The 16,865-nt window shown below is 42.1% G+C and overlaps 1 protein-coding gene across 6 annotated transcripts in view; it reads left to right on the top strand.

Moving 5' to 3' along the window:
* Positions 1-16,865, top strand: part of PKN2 (protein kinase N2) — a 130,949-nt gene that overhangs the window by 26,550 nt on the left and 87,534 nt on the right. The window contains exon 1 of one of the 6 annotated variants that reach the window (XM_039484123.1): positions 12,101-12,173. The exons of the other annotated variants lie outside the window; for them this stretch is intronic. The gene's annotated coding sequence lies outside the window, so the exon portion shown is untranslated. Of the gene's footprint in view, positions 1-12,100; positions 12,174-16,865 lie in introns of those variants that run through there. 6 annotated transcript variants of the gene reach the window in all.

Here is a 16,865-nt window from a genome sequence, read left to right as displayed (position 1 = left end):
TATCTGTGGCCATAAGGAAATGGTCTCTTAGTGCCACTGGGGATGTCTGTTTGTTGTGATCTGGTCTGAATCCTGATTGTAAATCATTCAGGATGTTGTCTGACACTGCATGTTGTTGGAGCTTAGTGGTTACTACTACCTCTACTTTTCTCAGAAGAAAGTCATGAGCTTAGCAAGGGGTAAGTTTTGGTTGCCCCCAGAGTGGGAGAGGGCAAAAAAGGACAGGATGGGCCAGGTCCTGTGAGATTTCCAGATGCCACAGGATTTCAGGGGTAGGCTTGAAGTCTCATGGGATTTGGAACCATAGAGTCTCATGGGATTTGGCATGTCATTTGGAGCCATGATAGGACCCTGTGCTCAGGGCCACTTCCTGTTTGCTGGTTTCCAGCAGCCAGGAATTTGAGTCAACTGATTTAGAGTACTAGCACAGAAGGCCAAAGAAGTGCCCAAACAGATGCTGGCAGCCTAGGGAATCTTGGTTGCTAGGAGCAGTATCTGTGGCCAAGGGAGCACTTGTACTTTGCATCTCTTTAGCTCACAGAATAGCATTTGTGGAGTTCCAAGTATTGGGGAGGCTGTGGGTCTACCCAGGGCCTGGCCTGTACTAGAACTCCAAATTTGGCAGTTAATAGTATTACTATAGCTAATCATTTATCTGGGGTGCCCTTTTACTGCAGGACTGTGGGTCATCCAGACACCTGTCAGGGATTTATGGTCCGCAGGATGCTGGAGGGTTGGGCCCAGGCTGCCGGGACACAGAGTGATGTCACTTTGCAGGGTCCATAGGCTGTTAGTTGAGGTTCTTCCTTGGGTCTGTTATTGGGGGCGGGGAGGCTGTACTTTTCAGGGCAGCCTTTCTGTGCGCTTTCTTCAGGGCCTTTCAGGTCAGTGAGCTGGTCCCTTTGGCCAAAGGAGGCTCTTCAAGGAAGTCTCTTGAACTACATGCTGTCCCGTGGGAAGGTAATTCTCTGTGGCTCAAGATCCGCAAGCTGAAAACTGATCAGATTGGGATTGACGAGGCTGTTGCTTTGCACCACTCTGTGAGGGGAACCTGTGTCCTGTATGGGCACTGCAAGCATATGTGGCTCGATGGTCACCTGGTGAGGTTGCTCTGTTCCTGCAAGCGAGACTGTTCTTTCCTAACCAAATTCCAGTTTGTGGGAGTGTTTAGATGGAGCTGTCATTCTTGGGCTCCCCATGGGGAGAGTATGGCTCCCACTTGTTCCAGATAAGGGCTGCAACACCAGCTACCCAGTTAGGTAGATGCATCAGAGGTGCAGGTTACAGGGCATGGGCAATCCAAGGCCTATAAATTCTTCATGTGGCTGCCTGAGGGGAGGCTGAAACAAGTGGTGGGCTGGAAGTGCCAGAGGTTTTTAACTTAGACATGGGGAAGGACACAGACAATCATATAAAATGTATTGGAGCACTCCCAAAGCTGGATTTATGGGCATAGTATTGTGCACTGGACTTGTAAGAGAGCATGCAATTTAGGAATAGGCTTGCAGCTGGGCCTTAGGCTGAACACTGTTTTGTCTTTGCATGGCAGATGGGGCATCGCTGGGATCAGCTCATCCCTCTTTTGCATGGGCTGATGCCTGATGAGGATACACCAGACATCTTTATCCACCTAGAGGAGAACAACCTGCGAACGTGTTCCAGGCTCAAACTGATTTGGAAAGCTAAGCAGGATAATAGACTGCTGGTGGACATGTTTCCTGGTGTTGATATAGTATGGTTGGAGATGCTGGCCCTTAGGGTTTGGCAGACCGCAATTCATCCATGTAAAGGTGGATAGGGCCCAGAGGAAGGCCAAACTGAAAGTATCGGCATGGTTGTAGTCCACAGATGGCTTGGTTATTAGCCCAGAGTGTGCCTGAGCTGTATCGAGAGGATGGAGTATACTTCTCTGATATAGGTACCGATTTTGTTCCTGGGTGATTTCAGTATTGGGTTGGCCTAACTCCTAGGTAGCCCATGCAGGGTGAGGTGGACGCAGTCAAGCTGATGCTGGCACCTCCGTATGACAGGTGCCCAGTGCAAGAACTCACTGATTTAGGCTCCAAATCCCAAAAAGTAACATAGTGAGCATCGTGTCTAATCTCCTGGGGGCAAATGTGAACCAGGGACCAGGGTACTATCCCAGGGAACCACTATGCCAATTTACTTGACAGTGGTACTGGCTGGGAGTTGAGGTTCCTTCTCTCCTCAACCCCTGAAAGGAGGAAGGATGCTAGTTAGTGAGTGACTGGAAGCACCCAGAGACTCTCCCAGTGTTGAGTCCTCCCTGTGGTAGGAGCCCCCAAGAATTAGCAAAGGATCAATGGGGTGTGAGTGATTTGTGCAGGGCTATTCCCCCAACAGGAACCTTGGCTGTAACTTAACTAATAAAGTTGTAGCTTGGTTAAAACCCATGCCACATGCCCTTGTCCTCTTCCATGCAGTGAGCACACCAAATCAGAGGTTGGATGGAAGGTAGTTGGAAAGATCTTCAGGATTGAGTGATATAAGGAAACTATTGTGTTTTTCAAGGAGTTTGGCAGGGGTACTCTGAAGGAGGCATTGACAGTTTCTATTAATAATGAACATAGTTGTTTTTGGTTGTTTTTCACCAGTCATGATGGGCCTGGGTCTGGTGGATTCATTGTTGCAATATTTTATTAGGGCTTCTTCACTTTGGCATGTATGGTGGGGCAAAAGTTAGTAGCAGTGGCAGAGTGGATAATATGATCTGCTCAGGAATGGGATTTTCTTTGCCTATTAATCATAATTGTATTCATCAGCAAAGTATGCAGATGGCTCTTCACAGTGATCTGTTTAAGTCTTCCTGGGTTGATTAGTCAGTTCACAAATGATTCTGCTGTGTTGATTGCAGAGCCATAGAAGGCTCTTTACACCTGTACTCCACTGTAAGAATTATTTGTACAGTTGGCAGATGACTTTGGAATGCTTTTGTGCCATTGGTGATCTCAACTTTCTTCCTATGTGATTCAGTTTCTGTTCATCTGAACTATGGTGACCTAGGTCAGCATGGAAGGAGTTGGTGGCTTGGGGCTAGAGCATCTATGGTAGTGGTGATTGTGCTGTTGTACTAACTCATTAGTGTTTTGTCTTTCAGTATTTGGGTGGCTTATTCTTCTAGAGTGAGTTGAAAATCTAGAGGGTTCAAGGTCATTTCTATTATCCTGGTGGGAAAGAGGTGAGGCTCTGATTTTTGCCTGGATGAGGTGGTGGTTAAACTAGAAGATATGTCTCCCGTGTCCATTTCTAAGCTGACTATAAGATTCAGCATATGTCCTGCTGAATGTGTGGGTCTGGAGATTGTCTGGGAAAATCTCGTGGTTTCTACATGGGCCATGAGCAAAAATACTGTTGTATCCTTTGTATATGGAAGTTCGGATCAGAGAATACTGGGAATCTGAGGGATTCTGTCACCGTAGTGGGCAGCGCTCTGTCAGTTTCTTGGAGGAACTGAGAGTTTCTTATCTTGAGGTCTATATGCTGCTAGGAGTTGTGTGAGGTGAAGAACAAGGAGGAGCATAGAATATATGGGATGCACTCCAATATGTGATTCTGGGTGGAGAATTTTCTGCATCTGGGATATTAGGAGAGCAGTACTGCTAATCTCTCTTCCCCTGCCCCGCCTCCCCCAGTGCATTTTAGGGTGTGTCTTGGCTTATGATATAGAAAGTATTCTCTGGGTACTAGCTGTGCTAGGGCAGGATTAGAAGTGGCATTGAACCACATCTCAGTGACACAAGCAACATTAATGGCTTCATCCAAATTAAATCAGGAAGTATTTCTTCACACAATGCACGGTCAACCTGTGGAATTTTCTGCCAGAAGATATTGTGAAGGCCAAGACTATGACAGGGTTCAAAAAAGAACTAGATAAGTTCATGGAGTATAGGTCCATCAATGGCTATTGGCAGGGATGCAAAACCATGGTCTGAAGTGTCCCTAGCCTCTGTTTGCCAGAAGCTGGGAATGGGTGATGGGATGGATTACTTGGTGATTACCTGTTCTGTTCTTTCCCTATGAAGCACCTGGTATTGGCCACTGTTGGAAGACAGGATATTAGGCTAGATGGACCATTGGTCTGATTCAGTATGGCCATTATTTATAAAATAGATATCTATCATTGTCCAATAATTTGTTCTCTGATTATCTTGCATTCAGAGGCTGGAGGTGCAGCTGTTGTCATCTTGTGTTTTTTAGTGGTTTTGATGATTAAGCAATTGACTCCAAGTGCCTAGCTTTTTTATGTATCCTAGTGTGTGGTGATGATGGAAGATGTCACCTCAACTCAGTGGCAATAAAGATTTGGCAGGGTGAGGGGTAAATGAGTTTCAGAACCTTTGAGGTTGCTGATGTTCCAGTTCTCCAGATCCTGAGGCTTGGTAGTGCTGTACTGTAGTCCAGAAGGTTTGCAGTAATGTTCCTTAAATGGGTGGTAAAGCATGCCTCCACTGCTGCTACCCATGATACCATGGTAACACTGCTATTTATACTTTTGATGAGAGCTAGCGCGAATATATATACATGAGCATGAGTAGACACAGAGACTGTGCAATGAGGCTGACTGTGGTAGTCATTATGCGGCTACTTCAGTTAGTTCATTGGCTATTTGGGAGCAAGTTGCCCCCTTATTGGTCAGACACTAAAGGTTGTGATTGCTCTGGGGCAGTGGCTGAAATTGGGAGATGTCATATTAAAGTGCACAAGCAAGAAGTGGGTCAGGAAGTGACATACCTGAGGGCTGCAGTTCAGACCGGTTTCAGATGCCTGTAGAAAGATGTTGTCTTCTGCCAACTGTTCCCAATTTTCAGAAAAGTCAATTCTCCATCCTTATTTCAGGTCCCTGAGAGCCTGCTACAAGGGGTTTGGTTGGTAAGGGGCAAGAAAGTGGTAGTACACTCTGAGACTCGTCTCACTTTTGACAACAAAATGAGACACCACTCACAGTAAATTGTTCAGATTCTTATGTAACTGTCTCTCTTTTTAGGTGGTTTGAGTGAAGTAGTTAACAATATTGTATGATCCTTAGGCTTATCACCTTTTTGAGATTAACTTACTTAAAGTTTTTTGAGGTTTATCTGTAGACTAGATTCAGGCAGACACACTTGGTTCAAATAGTAACATAATTATAAACAAAATCAAAACTTAGTGGGAGCTGCTGGGTGTTCAGCTTCCTAGAAAATCAAGCTGTTAAGGAACTTTTGTGCCCCCTTCTCCTCCCTCCCCTGGTTATGGAGCACAAGATGGTGCCTCCATAGAAGAGTACCAGGTCTCCAAGTCAGGTCAGGCAATCGAATGAGACCAAGGTTAACCTCTAGTTTTGAAGGAGTGTGTGCACCAAAGTAATTGAGCCCCTGTAATGGGATCTACAACACACATACTGAGCATATAATGGAGGTAGGAGAGGTCCTCCTGTTTACAAGCAATGAGGCAGGAACCTACAGCTGCAACCAATAGAGAAAACAGGACTTGCTATAAAGTGGAGACTCTAGAGAAGGAAAGGGAGGCAAAAAAGACTGGGATAGAAAAGGGGCAACAGCCCTGCTTCAGACTGCCTCCAAGAAAACAGCCAGGAGACTGCAAGCCCTAGAATTGAAGGTCTGATAGACTTAATTGAAGGTGAGGGTCCAGGAACTGACCCAAGTGAGAACAAATGAAGAAGGATCAGTCAGGAGAAGCTGAGACCCCACAAAAGACCACATCAAAAGGAGGTGACAGATCCTTTTAAAATCTGAGCTGGTACATCATCCTATGTCCTAATACTGTATCAGGGAGAACTTACTCTATCCAAGGAGTAGAATTTATCTAATATCTCTGCAAAATGCACTTTCAGTAAAATCCTAGGTTTTCCAGCAGAGTCTGGAGAGCCTCACAATCAACGTCTAAAATGTCAGGGTTCCATTGTGAGAGCAATTAGAAGGACAATTTAAGGAGTATACTGCACGTCAGCATAGATACAAGTGCCTTTAGCAAAAAAAGCATTACCCCCCTTCCCCCCCCACCCAAAAAAAAAACCAACTAAAAAACTGGGAAGCAGGTTATTTGTACTTTCAAGTCTAAATCTATTATTACAGGCTCTGTGTAATTCATCTAATGGAGTCTGTTTCTTCAGATTTCTTATCTGCTAATGCCCTTTTTGTAGTAGACATTGTCTCTGTTCATGTAGGGTCTGAGAGGGCATCCATAGTTTTCAGATGTCCCTATTTAGATTTTTATAAGAGCACAGTTGTCCTTAGTACTGTTCTTTCATTGACAAGTTCACTACTAACATTTATTAGAATCAGGAAATGGCCTTCTGTTGTTCTTATTAAGTGTTAGAAGAACTAGAACTTCTTTACATAAAAATGGGAATTAGAAGTCAATGAATGGTGTTCACTTCTCTGAAAGGGCCAAAAAAAAGAGGAAGACCACAGAAATATGCTCCAAATGAATCAGAATGTATATCAGCAATGTTCTGGGAAGATTTTGTCAAATAGTATTGTTTCTGGTGGAGTGCATCATCTTCTATCTCTTGAGCTGAAGCATTACTCCCATAGAGTACTGTAAAATGGGTGTGTGATTCTCCATATATTTTTACTAGACATGGAGTTAGATGTCTATACCTCTGCAGACAGAATATTTGATAAAACAGCTTTAGCCTTAGCTCTTGAAAAGTAATTTTAACATAATCTTCCCTGACAGTGGTGGGAGAAATATGGGAGGCTTTGCCTCCCACCCCAGTAGCTGGGAAGGAAGGCAGGCAGCAGTAGCTTTCTCAGCAGGTTGGGGTGTTGAGTGAATTTTTGCCTCTTAAAAGGTCATTTCAGATACACAGCTCTCAGACAAAGCTACCACGATAGATAGAGCACACAAAGAGTACAGGGATAATGCCTTAGTGCAAATCCCTTTCCCATAACTAGTGTGTATAAGAGCACTGTTTTCAACAGTGTGCTGCCACTGAACTTGACTGAGGAACTCACCTGTCTTTTATTGGTCGCTATTAGCTATCTGGCAAATTTTTCAAGACCTGGTATAAAACGGTCCTAGACAGCAAAAATGTAATTCTTTAACTGAGATCATCTATGTAGCCAGTTGGCCCATTGCCTCATAAAACAGAAGTGTTGGTTTTTATCACTGATATGTATTGCCACATTTATAAGGGCTTAAAATAGTTGGCTGCTAAACATGATGGCATAATTAGAGTGGAATGTAGATGCTCAACTCTTTTGCTGGTTTTGTACTTGGCTAAAAATAACTTAGTTAAAATATAATAATGCATCACATTTGCAAACTAGAATTTGCCATAAACAAAGTAGATTTTGAACATACCTATAATACATAACAAAAATATAGCTTCATATTCTGGGGATAATTCAGATTTCTATTAAGCTACTGGTGTGTATTAGTTTATTTTAGTTTCAGTTGCTTACCATCGTCATGACATTTAGGTAGATTACTAGGAGATCTCTTGTCTTTTAGTTGAGGCTTCCATTTACATAATTTAAATGGCTTGTGATTTTTTTAAAAAATGAGATGAAATATGGTATAGAAAAACTCCATTTGTACAGCCTTTGTAATAATTAAGTCAATTATCAAATCATAGCATCACTCTTGGATAGTTTAGCTAATGTGTAACATTAAACAATGATCATCCATAGATTTTGGGGCTGCTCACTTCTAATACTGGATTCCCATTTTATAGGTGCATTATTAACCCCTCTGTAAAAATATGTGCATGGGTAAAATGGAAAATTCTTGTCCTAATTAAGAGGAGCTTAATTTCAATTTAACTCGTACAAAAAAGTAAATTATCAAGAAAACTCATGTTTGTGATGGGCGAGCTCATCAGCCAATTTTAATGGTTTTTAGAACTTTCATCTCCTCCTGCTTAATGACTCAAGTTACCATAACAAGCAGAAATTTAAAATATCATATATACTCGATCATAATCCAGTTCGATTATAAGCCGACCCCTCCCACCCCCAAGATGGATAAGTAAAAATGGAAATTTTTTATAACCCGTTCATAAGCCGACCCTGTAATTCAGGGGTCAGCAAACTTTGGCTCCCTGGCCATCAGGGTAAGCCACTGGTGGGCCAAGATGGTTTGTTTACCTCGAGCGTCCACAGGCACGGAGGGAAACTAACTAAACAAAGTGTCCCGGTGTGCCAGCTGCTTACCCTGATGGGCGTGGGACAGCATCTGGTGGGGGAAAAAAAATTGGGGAGAGAAGCTGGTAGTCAGGGGACTAACCCCTGTGACCGCCCCGCACATAACCGCCCCCATCCCAGAACATCCCTGCCCCCCCCATCCCATCCCTTCCCATCTTATCTGGGGAGGGCCAAGGGAGGATGTTTCTTGCCTGGCTGTAGCTGCTCCAGCAAGCCAGACCGGGCGGCGCGGCACGGCTGCAGCCTGCCAGCGTTGGAGCTGTAGCTGCTTCGGAGGCTGGCGGGAGAGCAGCATGACCAAAGCGGAGAGACTCTGGCCCCACCTCTTCCCTTCTGGCTCTGCTGCCTCTCCTTGCTCCCTCTGTTGGAGAGAGGGACTGTGTCCCACCTCTCCCTCTCTATACCCGTTCATAAGCCAATGCCCTTCTCTGGTGCTTCCCTTTTTTACTAAAAAAATTTGGCTTATGAACAAGTACATATGGTGCTAAAACCTATTTTAGTGTAACATGTCACAGCTGTCCATGCTCAGGAGAAAAAGCTAAAGATAATAAGGATGGACATGCAACAATGACTCTCAGACTTGTACCACATGCACTATAATCTGACAGGGACATTTCAGTGGTATAAAGGAAGGTTAGGTGCCCCACTACATTTGCTGCCCTTTTTACCTTTGAAAATCTCCCCTATAGTGTCACATGCCATAACTCACAATACAATATTATTCAATTTTCTCGACAACCTTAGATACATATGTGATATCTTGTATCATGTAGAATAGATTCTGTATGCTAGACAAAGTTAAGGAAGTATTTTATATGAAAAGTAAGCAGTAAAAGCATTTACGTGTAGTACAGGTGAAATAAGTTACATGCAAAAGCATTCTGTGCTGGCACGTAAAATGGTTTTAAATTAAATCATAACTCTATTAAACAGTCTCTGTCAGTTTGCTTCATTAACACCTTAATGAGTATATGCTATTTAAAAATATTAAATTGTATTTGACGAGGTATGTTATCTGTCCATGGGGGCGGGAAAACAGTTGGCTGTTGTTCACGATGTACAAATAGAATTGTGTTGCTAACTCCAAATCAGTAATGCTCACATAAAAATTCTTTATATGACAAGTTGTTATATTAAATTAGTTAAGAAGGTACATCTAGTAATCAGTAAGTGATATTTGAAATGTATTGAGAATTTGAAAATAGGTTACATAAAAATGCAAACCCGTTCATAAGCTTACATGGGAGACAGCAAAATAACTGCCTGGGCCAAATTCATCCCTAGTGTAGTTACACATGGGATGAATTTGGCCCTATCCATGTTCCTCTCAAATGGCTTGAAACACTTTTACAATGGTAATCTAATACTGTATATCTGTTTCCAGAAGAAATAAACACCTGTTTCAATGGATAGCACTTGCATAGTGACAAAAATATTAGAATACTTTCTTTATAGAGAAGAGCACATATTAAATCATCTGGATATATACTGGAAATATACTAAACTGGGCTATTAGGATGAAATTATTGTAAGCATTAACAAATGTAACTGAACTATAACATATTGTAGAAAATAATGTATATTCTCCTGCAGAAGGCTTCAACCTGGAGTTAAGGCCAAAAACTTCAGGTGAAAACCTCTCTCGAATGGCTTGATTTTTTCAGGCTTATGTTAACATTTAAGTTAAGGTTTCAAAAAAGTCCTGTAAGTATCTAAAGTATAGAAATACAGTTAAAGCTACTCAACCAATCATAACTCTGTCCCTTTACTATTACCATATTCTTACGTTCCACTGAGCATACTTGTTCAGAACTCCATTAAAAAAGGGTGTCTTGTATGGGTAATTTTCCAAAGAATAATTCAGTTAGTTTAAATTTGACATGTTGTTTGAAGAGGTCACAATTTATTTTGCACCATGGAATGCATTCATTGGTAGTATAGGGTATTGCACGTGCGGACCATACATGTGTCTGATACAAAGGGCAGTCCTTTGTCCTTGCAGAAGTACTCATCTGTAATATGGAAGCTGCAATGGATAGACTTTGCTTCTTCCATCTCTGAATTTGCCTCATCCTTTCACCACATAAGGGACTTGTTGACAAGGGGCTCAACTTGTCTATTTCCCCATCTCCTAAACATGAAAATGTTTGAGGATTTATTAATGTTATGATAAAGTGCTGAAAATGCATTTTTTTATTCTAGTGTTTGTGTTGCACACATTTTGGGGGTACTCGCTTTGTTTTTCAGCTATTATCCAAGTACAGTTTTAGTGAAGTTGAAAATAGTCCCAATAATGATGCAACAAGAACTTAGAAAAAATAGTAAGCAATCCTTTGTTATGGCTGTTCATAAGATCTTGTCCTCTATTTGTTGAAAGAACTAATTTATATTTTGGCAGTTAATAAAAATCATGGTACAGCATATGTGGTCTTCTGAAAATCATAATACTTAATGACTCAAATGCAATTTTCCTAACTCTGTTAATATAATAAAACAAATGAGTAAAAAATGGTTTATTTCAGTTCCATTTCACATACACAGAAAAACTACATGCTAAATTATACATAGCATAGCAAGGTCGGATAATAAAATGGAGGAAAGATATTATATGCTTTAATTTTACATACTAATCTTGTTCCTAATTAAATATAATAAAAATTCACCGGAACAAGGAGATATGTTGTTTCCCAGTGCTGCCCTGGTCTCTTGTGCCCTTGGAAGATTCACACCTAGGTTTGTTTCCACTGTTGGCCTCTCCTGGGTGTTTTTTTTTTGTCAGGAGTAACAGTTTTAAGCTTGTGGATGGAGTTCTCTGGGATTTCCACTGCTAAGAGGGTGTACTGAATCAGATGTCTATAACATGCCAGTTACCACAGTATCTAACTGTATTCCCTTCCCATTTCCCCTTTCCAGATACAGCTACTTGCTGTATGGGCAGTTATAGCACATAAAAACATAAGACTGGCCATACTGAGTCAGACCAAAGGCCCATCCAGCCCAGTATCCTGTCTACCAACAGTGACCAATGCCAGGTGTCCCAGAGGGAGTGAACCTAACAGGTAATGATCAGGTGATCTCTCTCCTGCCATCCATCTCCACCCTCTGACAAACAGAGGCTAGGGACACCATTCCTTACCCATCCTGGCTAATAGCCATTAATGGACTTAACCTCTATGAATTTATCTAGTTCTCTTTTAAACCCTGTTATAGCCCTAGCCTTCACCAATAGCCAAAACTGGAGCAACCCAGGGATGAACATGGCCAAATGTATGGAATTAATACTGGGGTAGAATCTGGAGATGGAAGTTTAGTTGTTAATGTAATAGCCTCCTACATTCTAATATTATTGAATTAGAAATATTTCCACATCATAAGCATAACTTCATCATTCTTAAGGCACTTTTCTTTAGCTCTTCCTCCAATATAATGTTTACACAATGTGACAAAGTTCCTCTTACATTTTAAAGGAGACTTCATTGTATGTATTAAACTTGTCCTGCTATTAGAGATGCAGCCAGGAACTCATTTGAAAGCACATGAGAATTGAACCCCATTTAATCAGCGTCCTAATTGACACTGATTATCCTCATATAATGCAGTGCATTATGGTTATCTGTAACTTAACCAGATTGGTGATACAAAGACAAGAGCTGTGACTCAGATTAAATTTAAATCCTGATTTGCCAGCTTGGTAGGTCAGTAAACTAATGTGCCAGTCTGTTTAAACCTTCAGTTCTTTGGTCTTGATATTGAGTGGGTGTTGAGATCCTAGTAGCATTTGCTTCTAGGAGGGAGGAAATAGTCCATGTAGTTCTAGTAATCCAGACAAGTAGTCACATCTGGTTTTGTGATTAAGTTCCATAGATGGGAAGCTTGCAATTGATTAGCTTTGTTCTTAAAATCAAACACTACTGTGTTTTGCAGGAATTACTATCATGCGCTTCAAGGAGCTTGGCAAGTAGTTCTCTATAAAACAACTCTTTCGTACAAAGAAACCCTTTAAATGTAGGTATTTTAAATTGAATTTTCTGAATAAAGTTTTCAAGACCTAATTATATACCTTTCTGTACAATCAATTTAACTAATCTCCAATTTTTCAGAGTGCTGCAGGGAACTACAACACATTTAATCTTTCTGAATTCTAGTAGCACATTCGTCTAATTATGTATCAAGTGAAAATTATAAACTACTTAGAAATCAATATACTGTTGTACTGAAAGTGGTACTTAAGTACTGTGGTACTTAATTATGGCCACTAAAGTAAACATTAGTTACTCTTACAATTCCAATGGAATGCAATATGGAGAATAAAGTACTGGTCAGTATGTTTTAGCAAGTCAGGAGAATGAGAGTGAACAGTAATGCTTTAAAACAAATATATACAATTCTTATTGAATTTTCATGTGGCCTCTTTTCAAAACCAAATTAAATGCTTGCTAGCAGCAAAAAAATCTCAAATTTAATTGCACCTGCCTCCATGTGAGTTGCAGGTTATTTTATTAGCATGAATAAAAGCAATTTTTTTTATAAAAGGTATCTACAGTGTTTTGAGAATAGTCCACAAAATTAAATAATTATGATGGCAGATTATATAACACTGTGACATTTGATTCTTCTAAACATCAATAAAATAAGAATAGCCTGAGGAATGAATGAACATGGGAGAAGAGGAATGGAAAATCAGAGAACGCTTTAATCTGTACTAGATAGATTTAAGTGCAGTTTCCAGAACAGATATCGGAACCCAAATGTTCAGTACCTTTCGAGAGGTACACAATCAAGTACGATTTGATTTTTTTGAAAATTTCTTAGAAATTTCCAAATTTTTTTCCTCTAGTCTCTTCTCCATTTGGAAAATATTAATTTCCCTCCACCCCTTTTTTTGTAGGACACAAGCCAATGTGACTATGCCTTTTGTTTGATATCATTTGATAGCTTTGTGATTTTTTTTTTAGTACAACTCTAGAAATGGCTGAAATCTTGCTCCTTCTGCTTGTTTACTGCATCTTTAATCATGAATAAATAGTTACCCTTCTGATACAAAAGAGAAGTATATCCTAAACAAAAGATAATAGGAATTGGCAGATGTTTCCCCCACTCAGTTACATGGATTACAATTTGGAGCGTACTCAATCTTACAGTGTGTCTTAAAGTACTAAAAGAATCACCTGCACTAGGGCTCATTTACACACATTTTATGAGAACTTGATCTTTTCACTTTATAAGATATGAATTTCAGAGTGTTCCATATAATCTTATGCACTAAAATGCTGCAAAAATTCTATATTGAAGTTAGATCTTAAGCAGGTATGACACATCTACTAGCAACTCTGTTCTATTTTCATTTAAGGTAGAATAATAACCTCTGTTTCAATTTCCCTTTCTTAACAATGGGGGTGATTAATGCATGTCTTCCTTTGTAAAGTAGAGATCTAGGGCTGAATACGAGAGGTGCTGGGTTAAGAGACTTGCGCAAGGTCACAGTGAGTCAGTGACAGAGCCAGGAATAGGACCCAGATCCCCTGAGTCGCAGTCCTAGAGTGCTATATATCGAATCACACTGCCTGATCAGCTATTACCATTACATGGCTTTGCAAACTAAACTCTGCATTCTGTGTTGGAAAAATGGGGTGCATCTCTTTTTCTGTCTGTTATAATCTCCTGACTTTCCCTCTTCTTAATATGGCTATTTGAAAAATCTAGGTTCATATCCAAACTGTTCTCTGTGTATGTTCCAAATTATACTTAAGGTAGGTGGGTTGTTGGGGTGTGTTTTTTTTTTTTTTTTGTTTAAATGATTAAATAAATTCCCAAATTAGAACCTAGGGAAGAAAAGCCAGCACTCCCTCTAAGCAACACCTTGTGAATAGAGTAAGTTGTCATTGTCTTGCAAACTAAATGCTTCAAAGCATATCAGAACTGAAAACTCTTCATGTTTCCACCTGTTACAACTAAATCAGAACTCTCTTCTAACTCCATGTTCCTTATAGTGAATAAATTGGATAAAACCATTCAGATACACCATGCTATCAAAAAGGTCACTACAGCATTCTCAAGTATCAATTCAGGACTGTAGGGCTATTCATTCCTGCTAGCAGGTGGAAATTGGAGAATCTCATTTGAAATTGAAATTGCTTCCCTTTACTCAGTTGTAGCATTGATATCCTGATGCCTTCAGCTCCATGCTAATCTCTCCCCAGCAGAGGAAACAGCATCAAGTTTCCATCCTTCACCAGTTTTAGGGGTTTTTTCCCATACATTTTAAATTGCAGGTTGGATAGTAAATTCAGTTTGCCCAGGAGGCTGATTCATGCATTATTTGGTTCAGAACTAACTGAGAAAGGGGTTAGGAAGTTGAGTTTCATGGGTTGGCATCAGTAGTCACTTCCCCAAATCAGGCAGTATAGATTTCATAAACGCTACAAAACACCACATTGCTAGAATACATACCAAAAGTGCTATGCTTACTTTCAGTAAGCATACTTGAAAAGCTTTTGCCTGGTATGCAGAGTTTTAAGACCTACCATCTTGAATTTTAGTGTTTAAATAGTCAGTCTTCAAGCTAGCAACCCAGGTGAGGTTGAGCCCATTAAGCTACTGCAGTAAATAGCTAGATCTGTTTTCCTATACAGTAACTCCTCACTTAATGTTGTAGTTATGTTCCTGAAAAATGCAACTTTAAGTGAAACTATGTTAAGCGAATCCAATTTCCCCGTAAGAATGAATGTAAAGGGGGAGGGGGGGCGGCTTAGGTTCCAGGGACATTTTTGTTGTCATACAGTACAGTGTGGTACTATAGTTGGGAGGTGCCCCCGCCTACCCCACACAGGCACAGCCCACTGGCACTGGAGACGAGGCAGGCAAGGAGGCTGAAGGTGCTGTAGGCTAGGAGAAGCACATTGCGCAGCAGCAGCTTCCCCTACTCTACAAGCACCAGGGGCGGGGGGCTCAACTCTCGGTCCACCCATGCCACCCCTTCCCCCAAGCCCCCACTCTTAATCCGCCTCCCTTTACTGTGCACGCTGTGTCCTCGCTCCTCCCTCTTCCCTCCCCTGGCTTGCAACATTCAGGGGGCGGGGGAGGAGCGAGGACTCAGTGCGCAGCCTCCTCCCGCCCGCAACAATCAGCTGGTTTGCAGCGTTTGGGAGTCAGGAGAGGGAGGGGGAGCCTGATTGCCGAGTCCTTGCTCCTCCCCCCTCCCTCCTGAACACCACAAGCCAGCTGATTGCCGCAGGCAGGAGGCGGGGGGAAGAGGGGGAAGGCGCTGATCGGTGGGGTCCGCCGGCGGGCGGGAGATGCTGTGTGGGAGGGGCGTAGGGGAGCTCATGGGGGGGCTGCCAGCTGTGGACAAAGCAGGCAGCCAAACAATGTTATAGTGAAGCATTGCACAACTTTAAACAGAGCATGTTCTGTAATTGAGCAGGGACATAAGATCAAAACAGTGTTAAGTGAGAGGACATTAAGTGGGGAGTAACAAGATTGCAGTCTGACTACAGATTGAAATATGTTACTTTTTCAAGTAGTGTCCTTGTGGGTGCTCCACTTCAAGTGTACATGCTTCTCTTGGAATAGAGATTTTTCTGCTAGCAGTGCCTGCTAGGCCTCCTCGTGACGGACACTGAGGCATGGTCTACACTAGTCAGTTATTTCAGGATTAGCCAAGTTAATTCAGTTAAAAAAAAAAAAGATTCCGTCCACACGACCAAACTGGTTTTTTTCGATTTAAAGGGCTCTTTAATTCAATTTCTGTACTCCACCTCAGCAAGTGGAGTAGCGCTTAAATTGAGATTGCAATCCCAGGTCAAAAGTATTGTGGATGCAATTTGACGTTATTGGTCTCCGGGAGCTATCCCAGAATGCTCCCTTTTGACCGCTCTGGACAACACTCTCAACTCCGATGCACTAGCCAGATGGGCAGAAAAAATCCTGGGAACTTTTGAATTTCATTTCCTGTTTGGTCACCATCAGCACAGTCCACCGTCACAGGCGACCATGCAGAGTCACAAGAGATCATGCAGTCCTGGATTCGCAGACTAGCTCCAGCATGGTCTGAACGGGAGGTACTGGATCTCATCGCATGTAGAGGAGACGAATCTGTTATGGCAGAAATACATTCCAAAAAAAAAGGAATGCAAATACGTACGCTAAAGTCTCTAGGGCCAAGACGGAAAGAGGCTACTCCAGGGACACAGAACAGTGTCGTACAAAAGTCAAGGCGCTCAGGCAAGTGTATCAAAAATCCAGGGCGGTGAACGGGCGCTCTGGGCCACAGGCCCATACATTTCGCTTCTACTGTGAGCTGCATGCAATTATGGGGGATGACACTACCACTACCCCACCACTGTCCTTGGACACCTGCAAGGGGGGAGTTGCACGGAGCGAGGAGAAAGAGTCATTGGAAGACGAAGAGGAGGAGGAAGAGGAGGACAATGCACAGGCGGCAAGTGGGGAATCCGTTTTCCCCCCTGGCCAGGAACTATTCTTAATGTTGGAGCCAATAGCCTCCCCCCACTCCCAAGGCGGGCTCCCGGACAATGACCCTGGCGAAGGTACTTCTGGTGAGTGAGAGCCTTATCAGAGCCACGCGGTCGGGGGTGGAACCCAGCTGCACTGGGCTGTTCGCGTTTAGTTTAAAGGGCTCACCCCTGCTCAGAGCCTCAATGGAGCCATTGTTGTGTGAAGCAATCATCCCAGGGA

The sequence above is a fragment of the Mauremys reevesii genome, linkage group 8 (genome assembly GCF_016161935.1).
Source record: "Mauremys reevesii isolate NIE-2019 linkage group 8, ASM1616193v1, whole genome shotgun sequence".
Classification (NCBI taxonomy): domain Eukaryota; kingdom Metazoa; phylum Chordata; order Testudines; family Geoemydidae; genus Mauremys; species Mauremys reevesii.
Note: the sequence above shows the minus strand (reverse complement) of the source record. Positions and strands in the feature narration are given on the sequence as shown.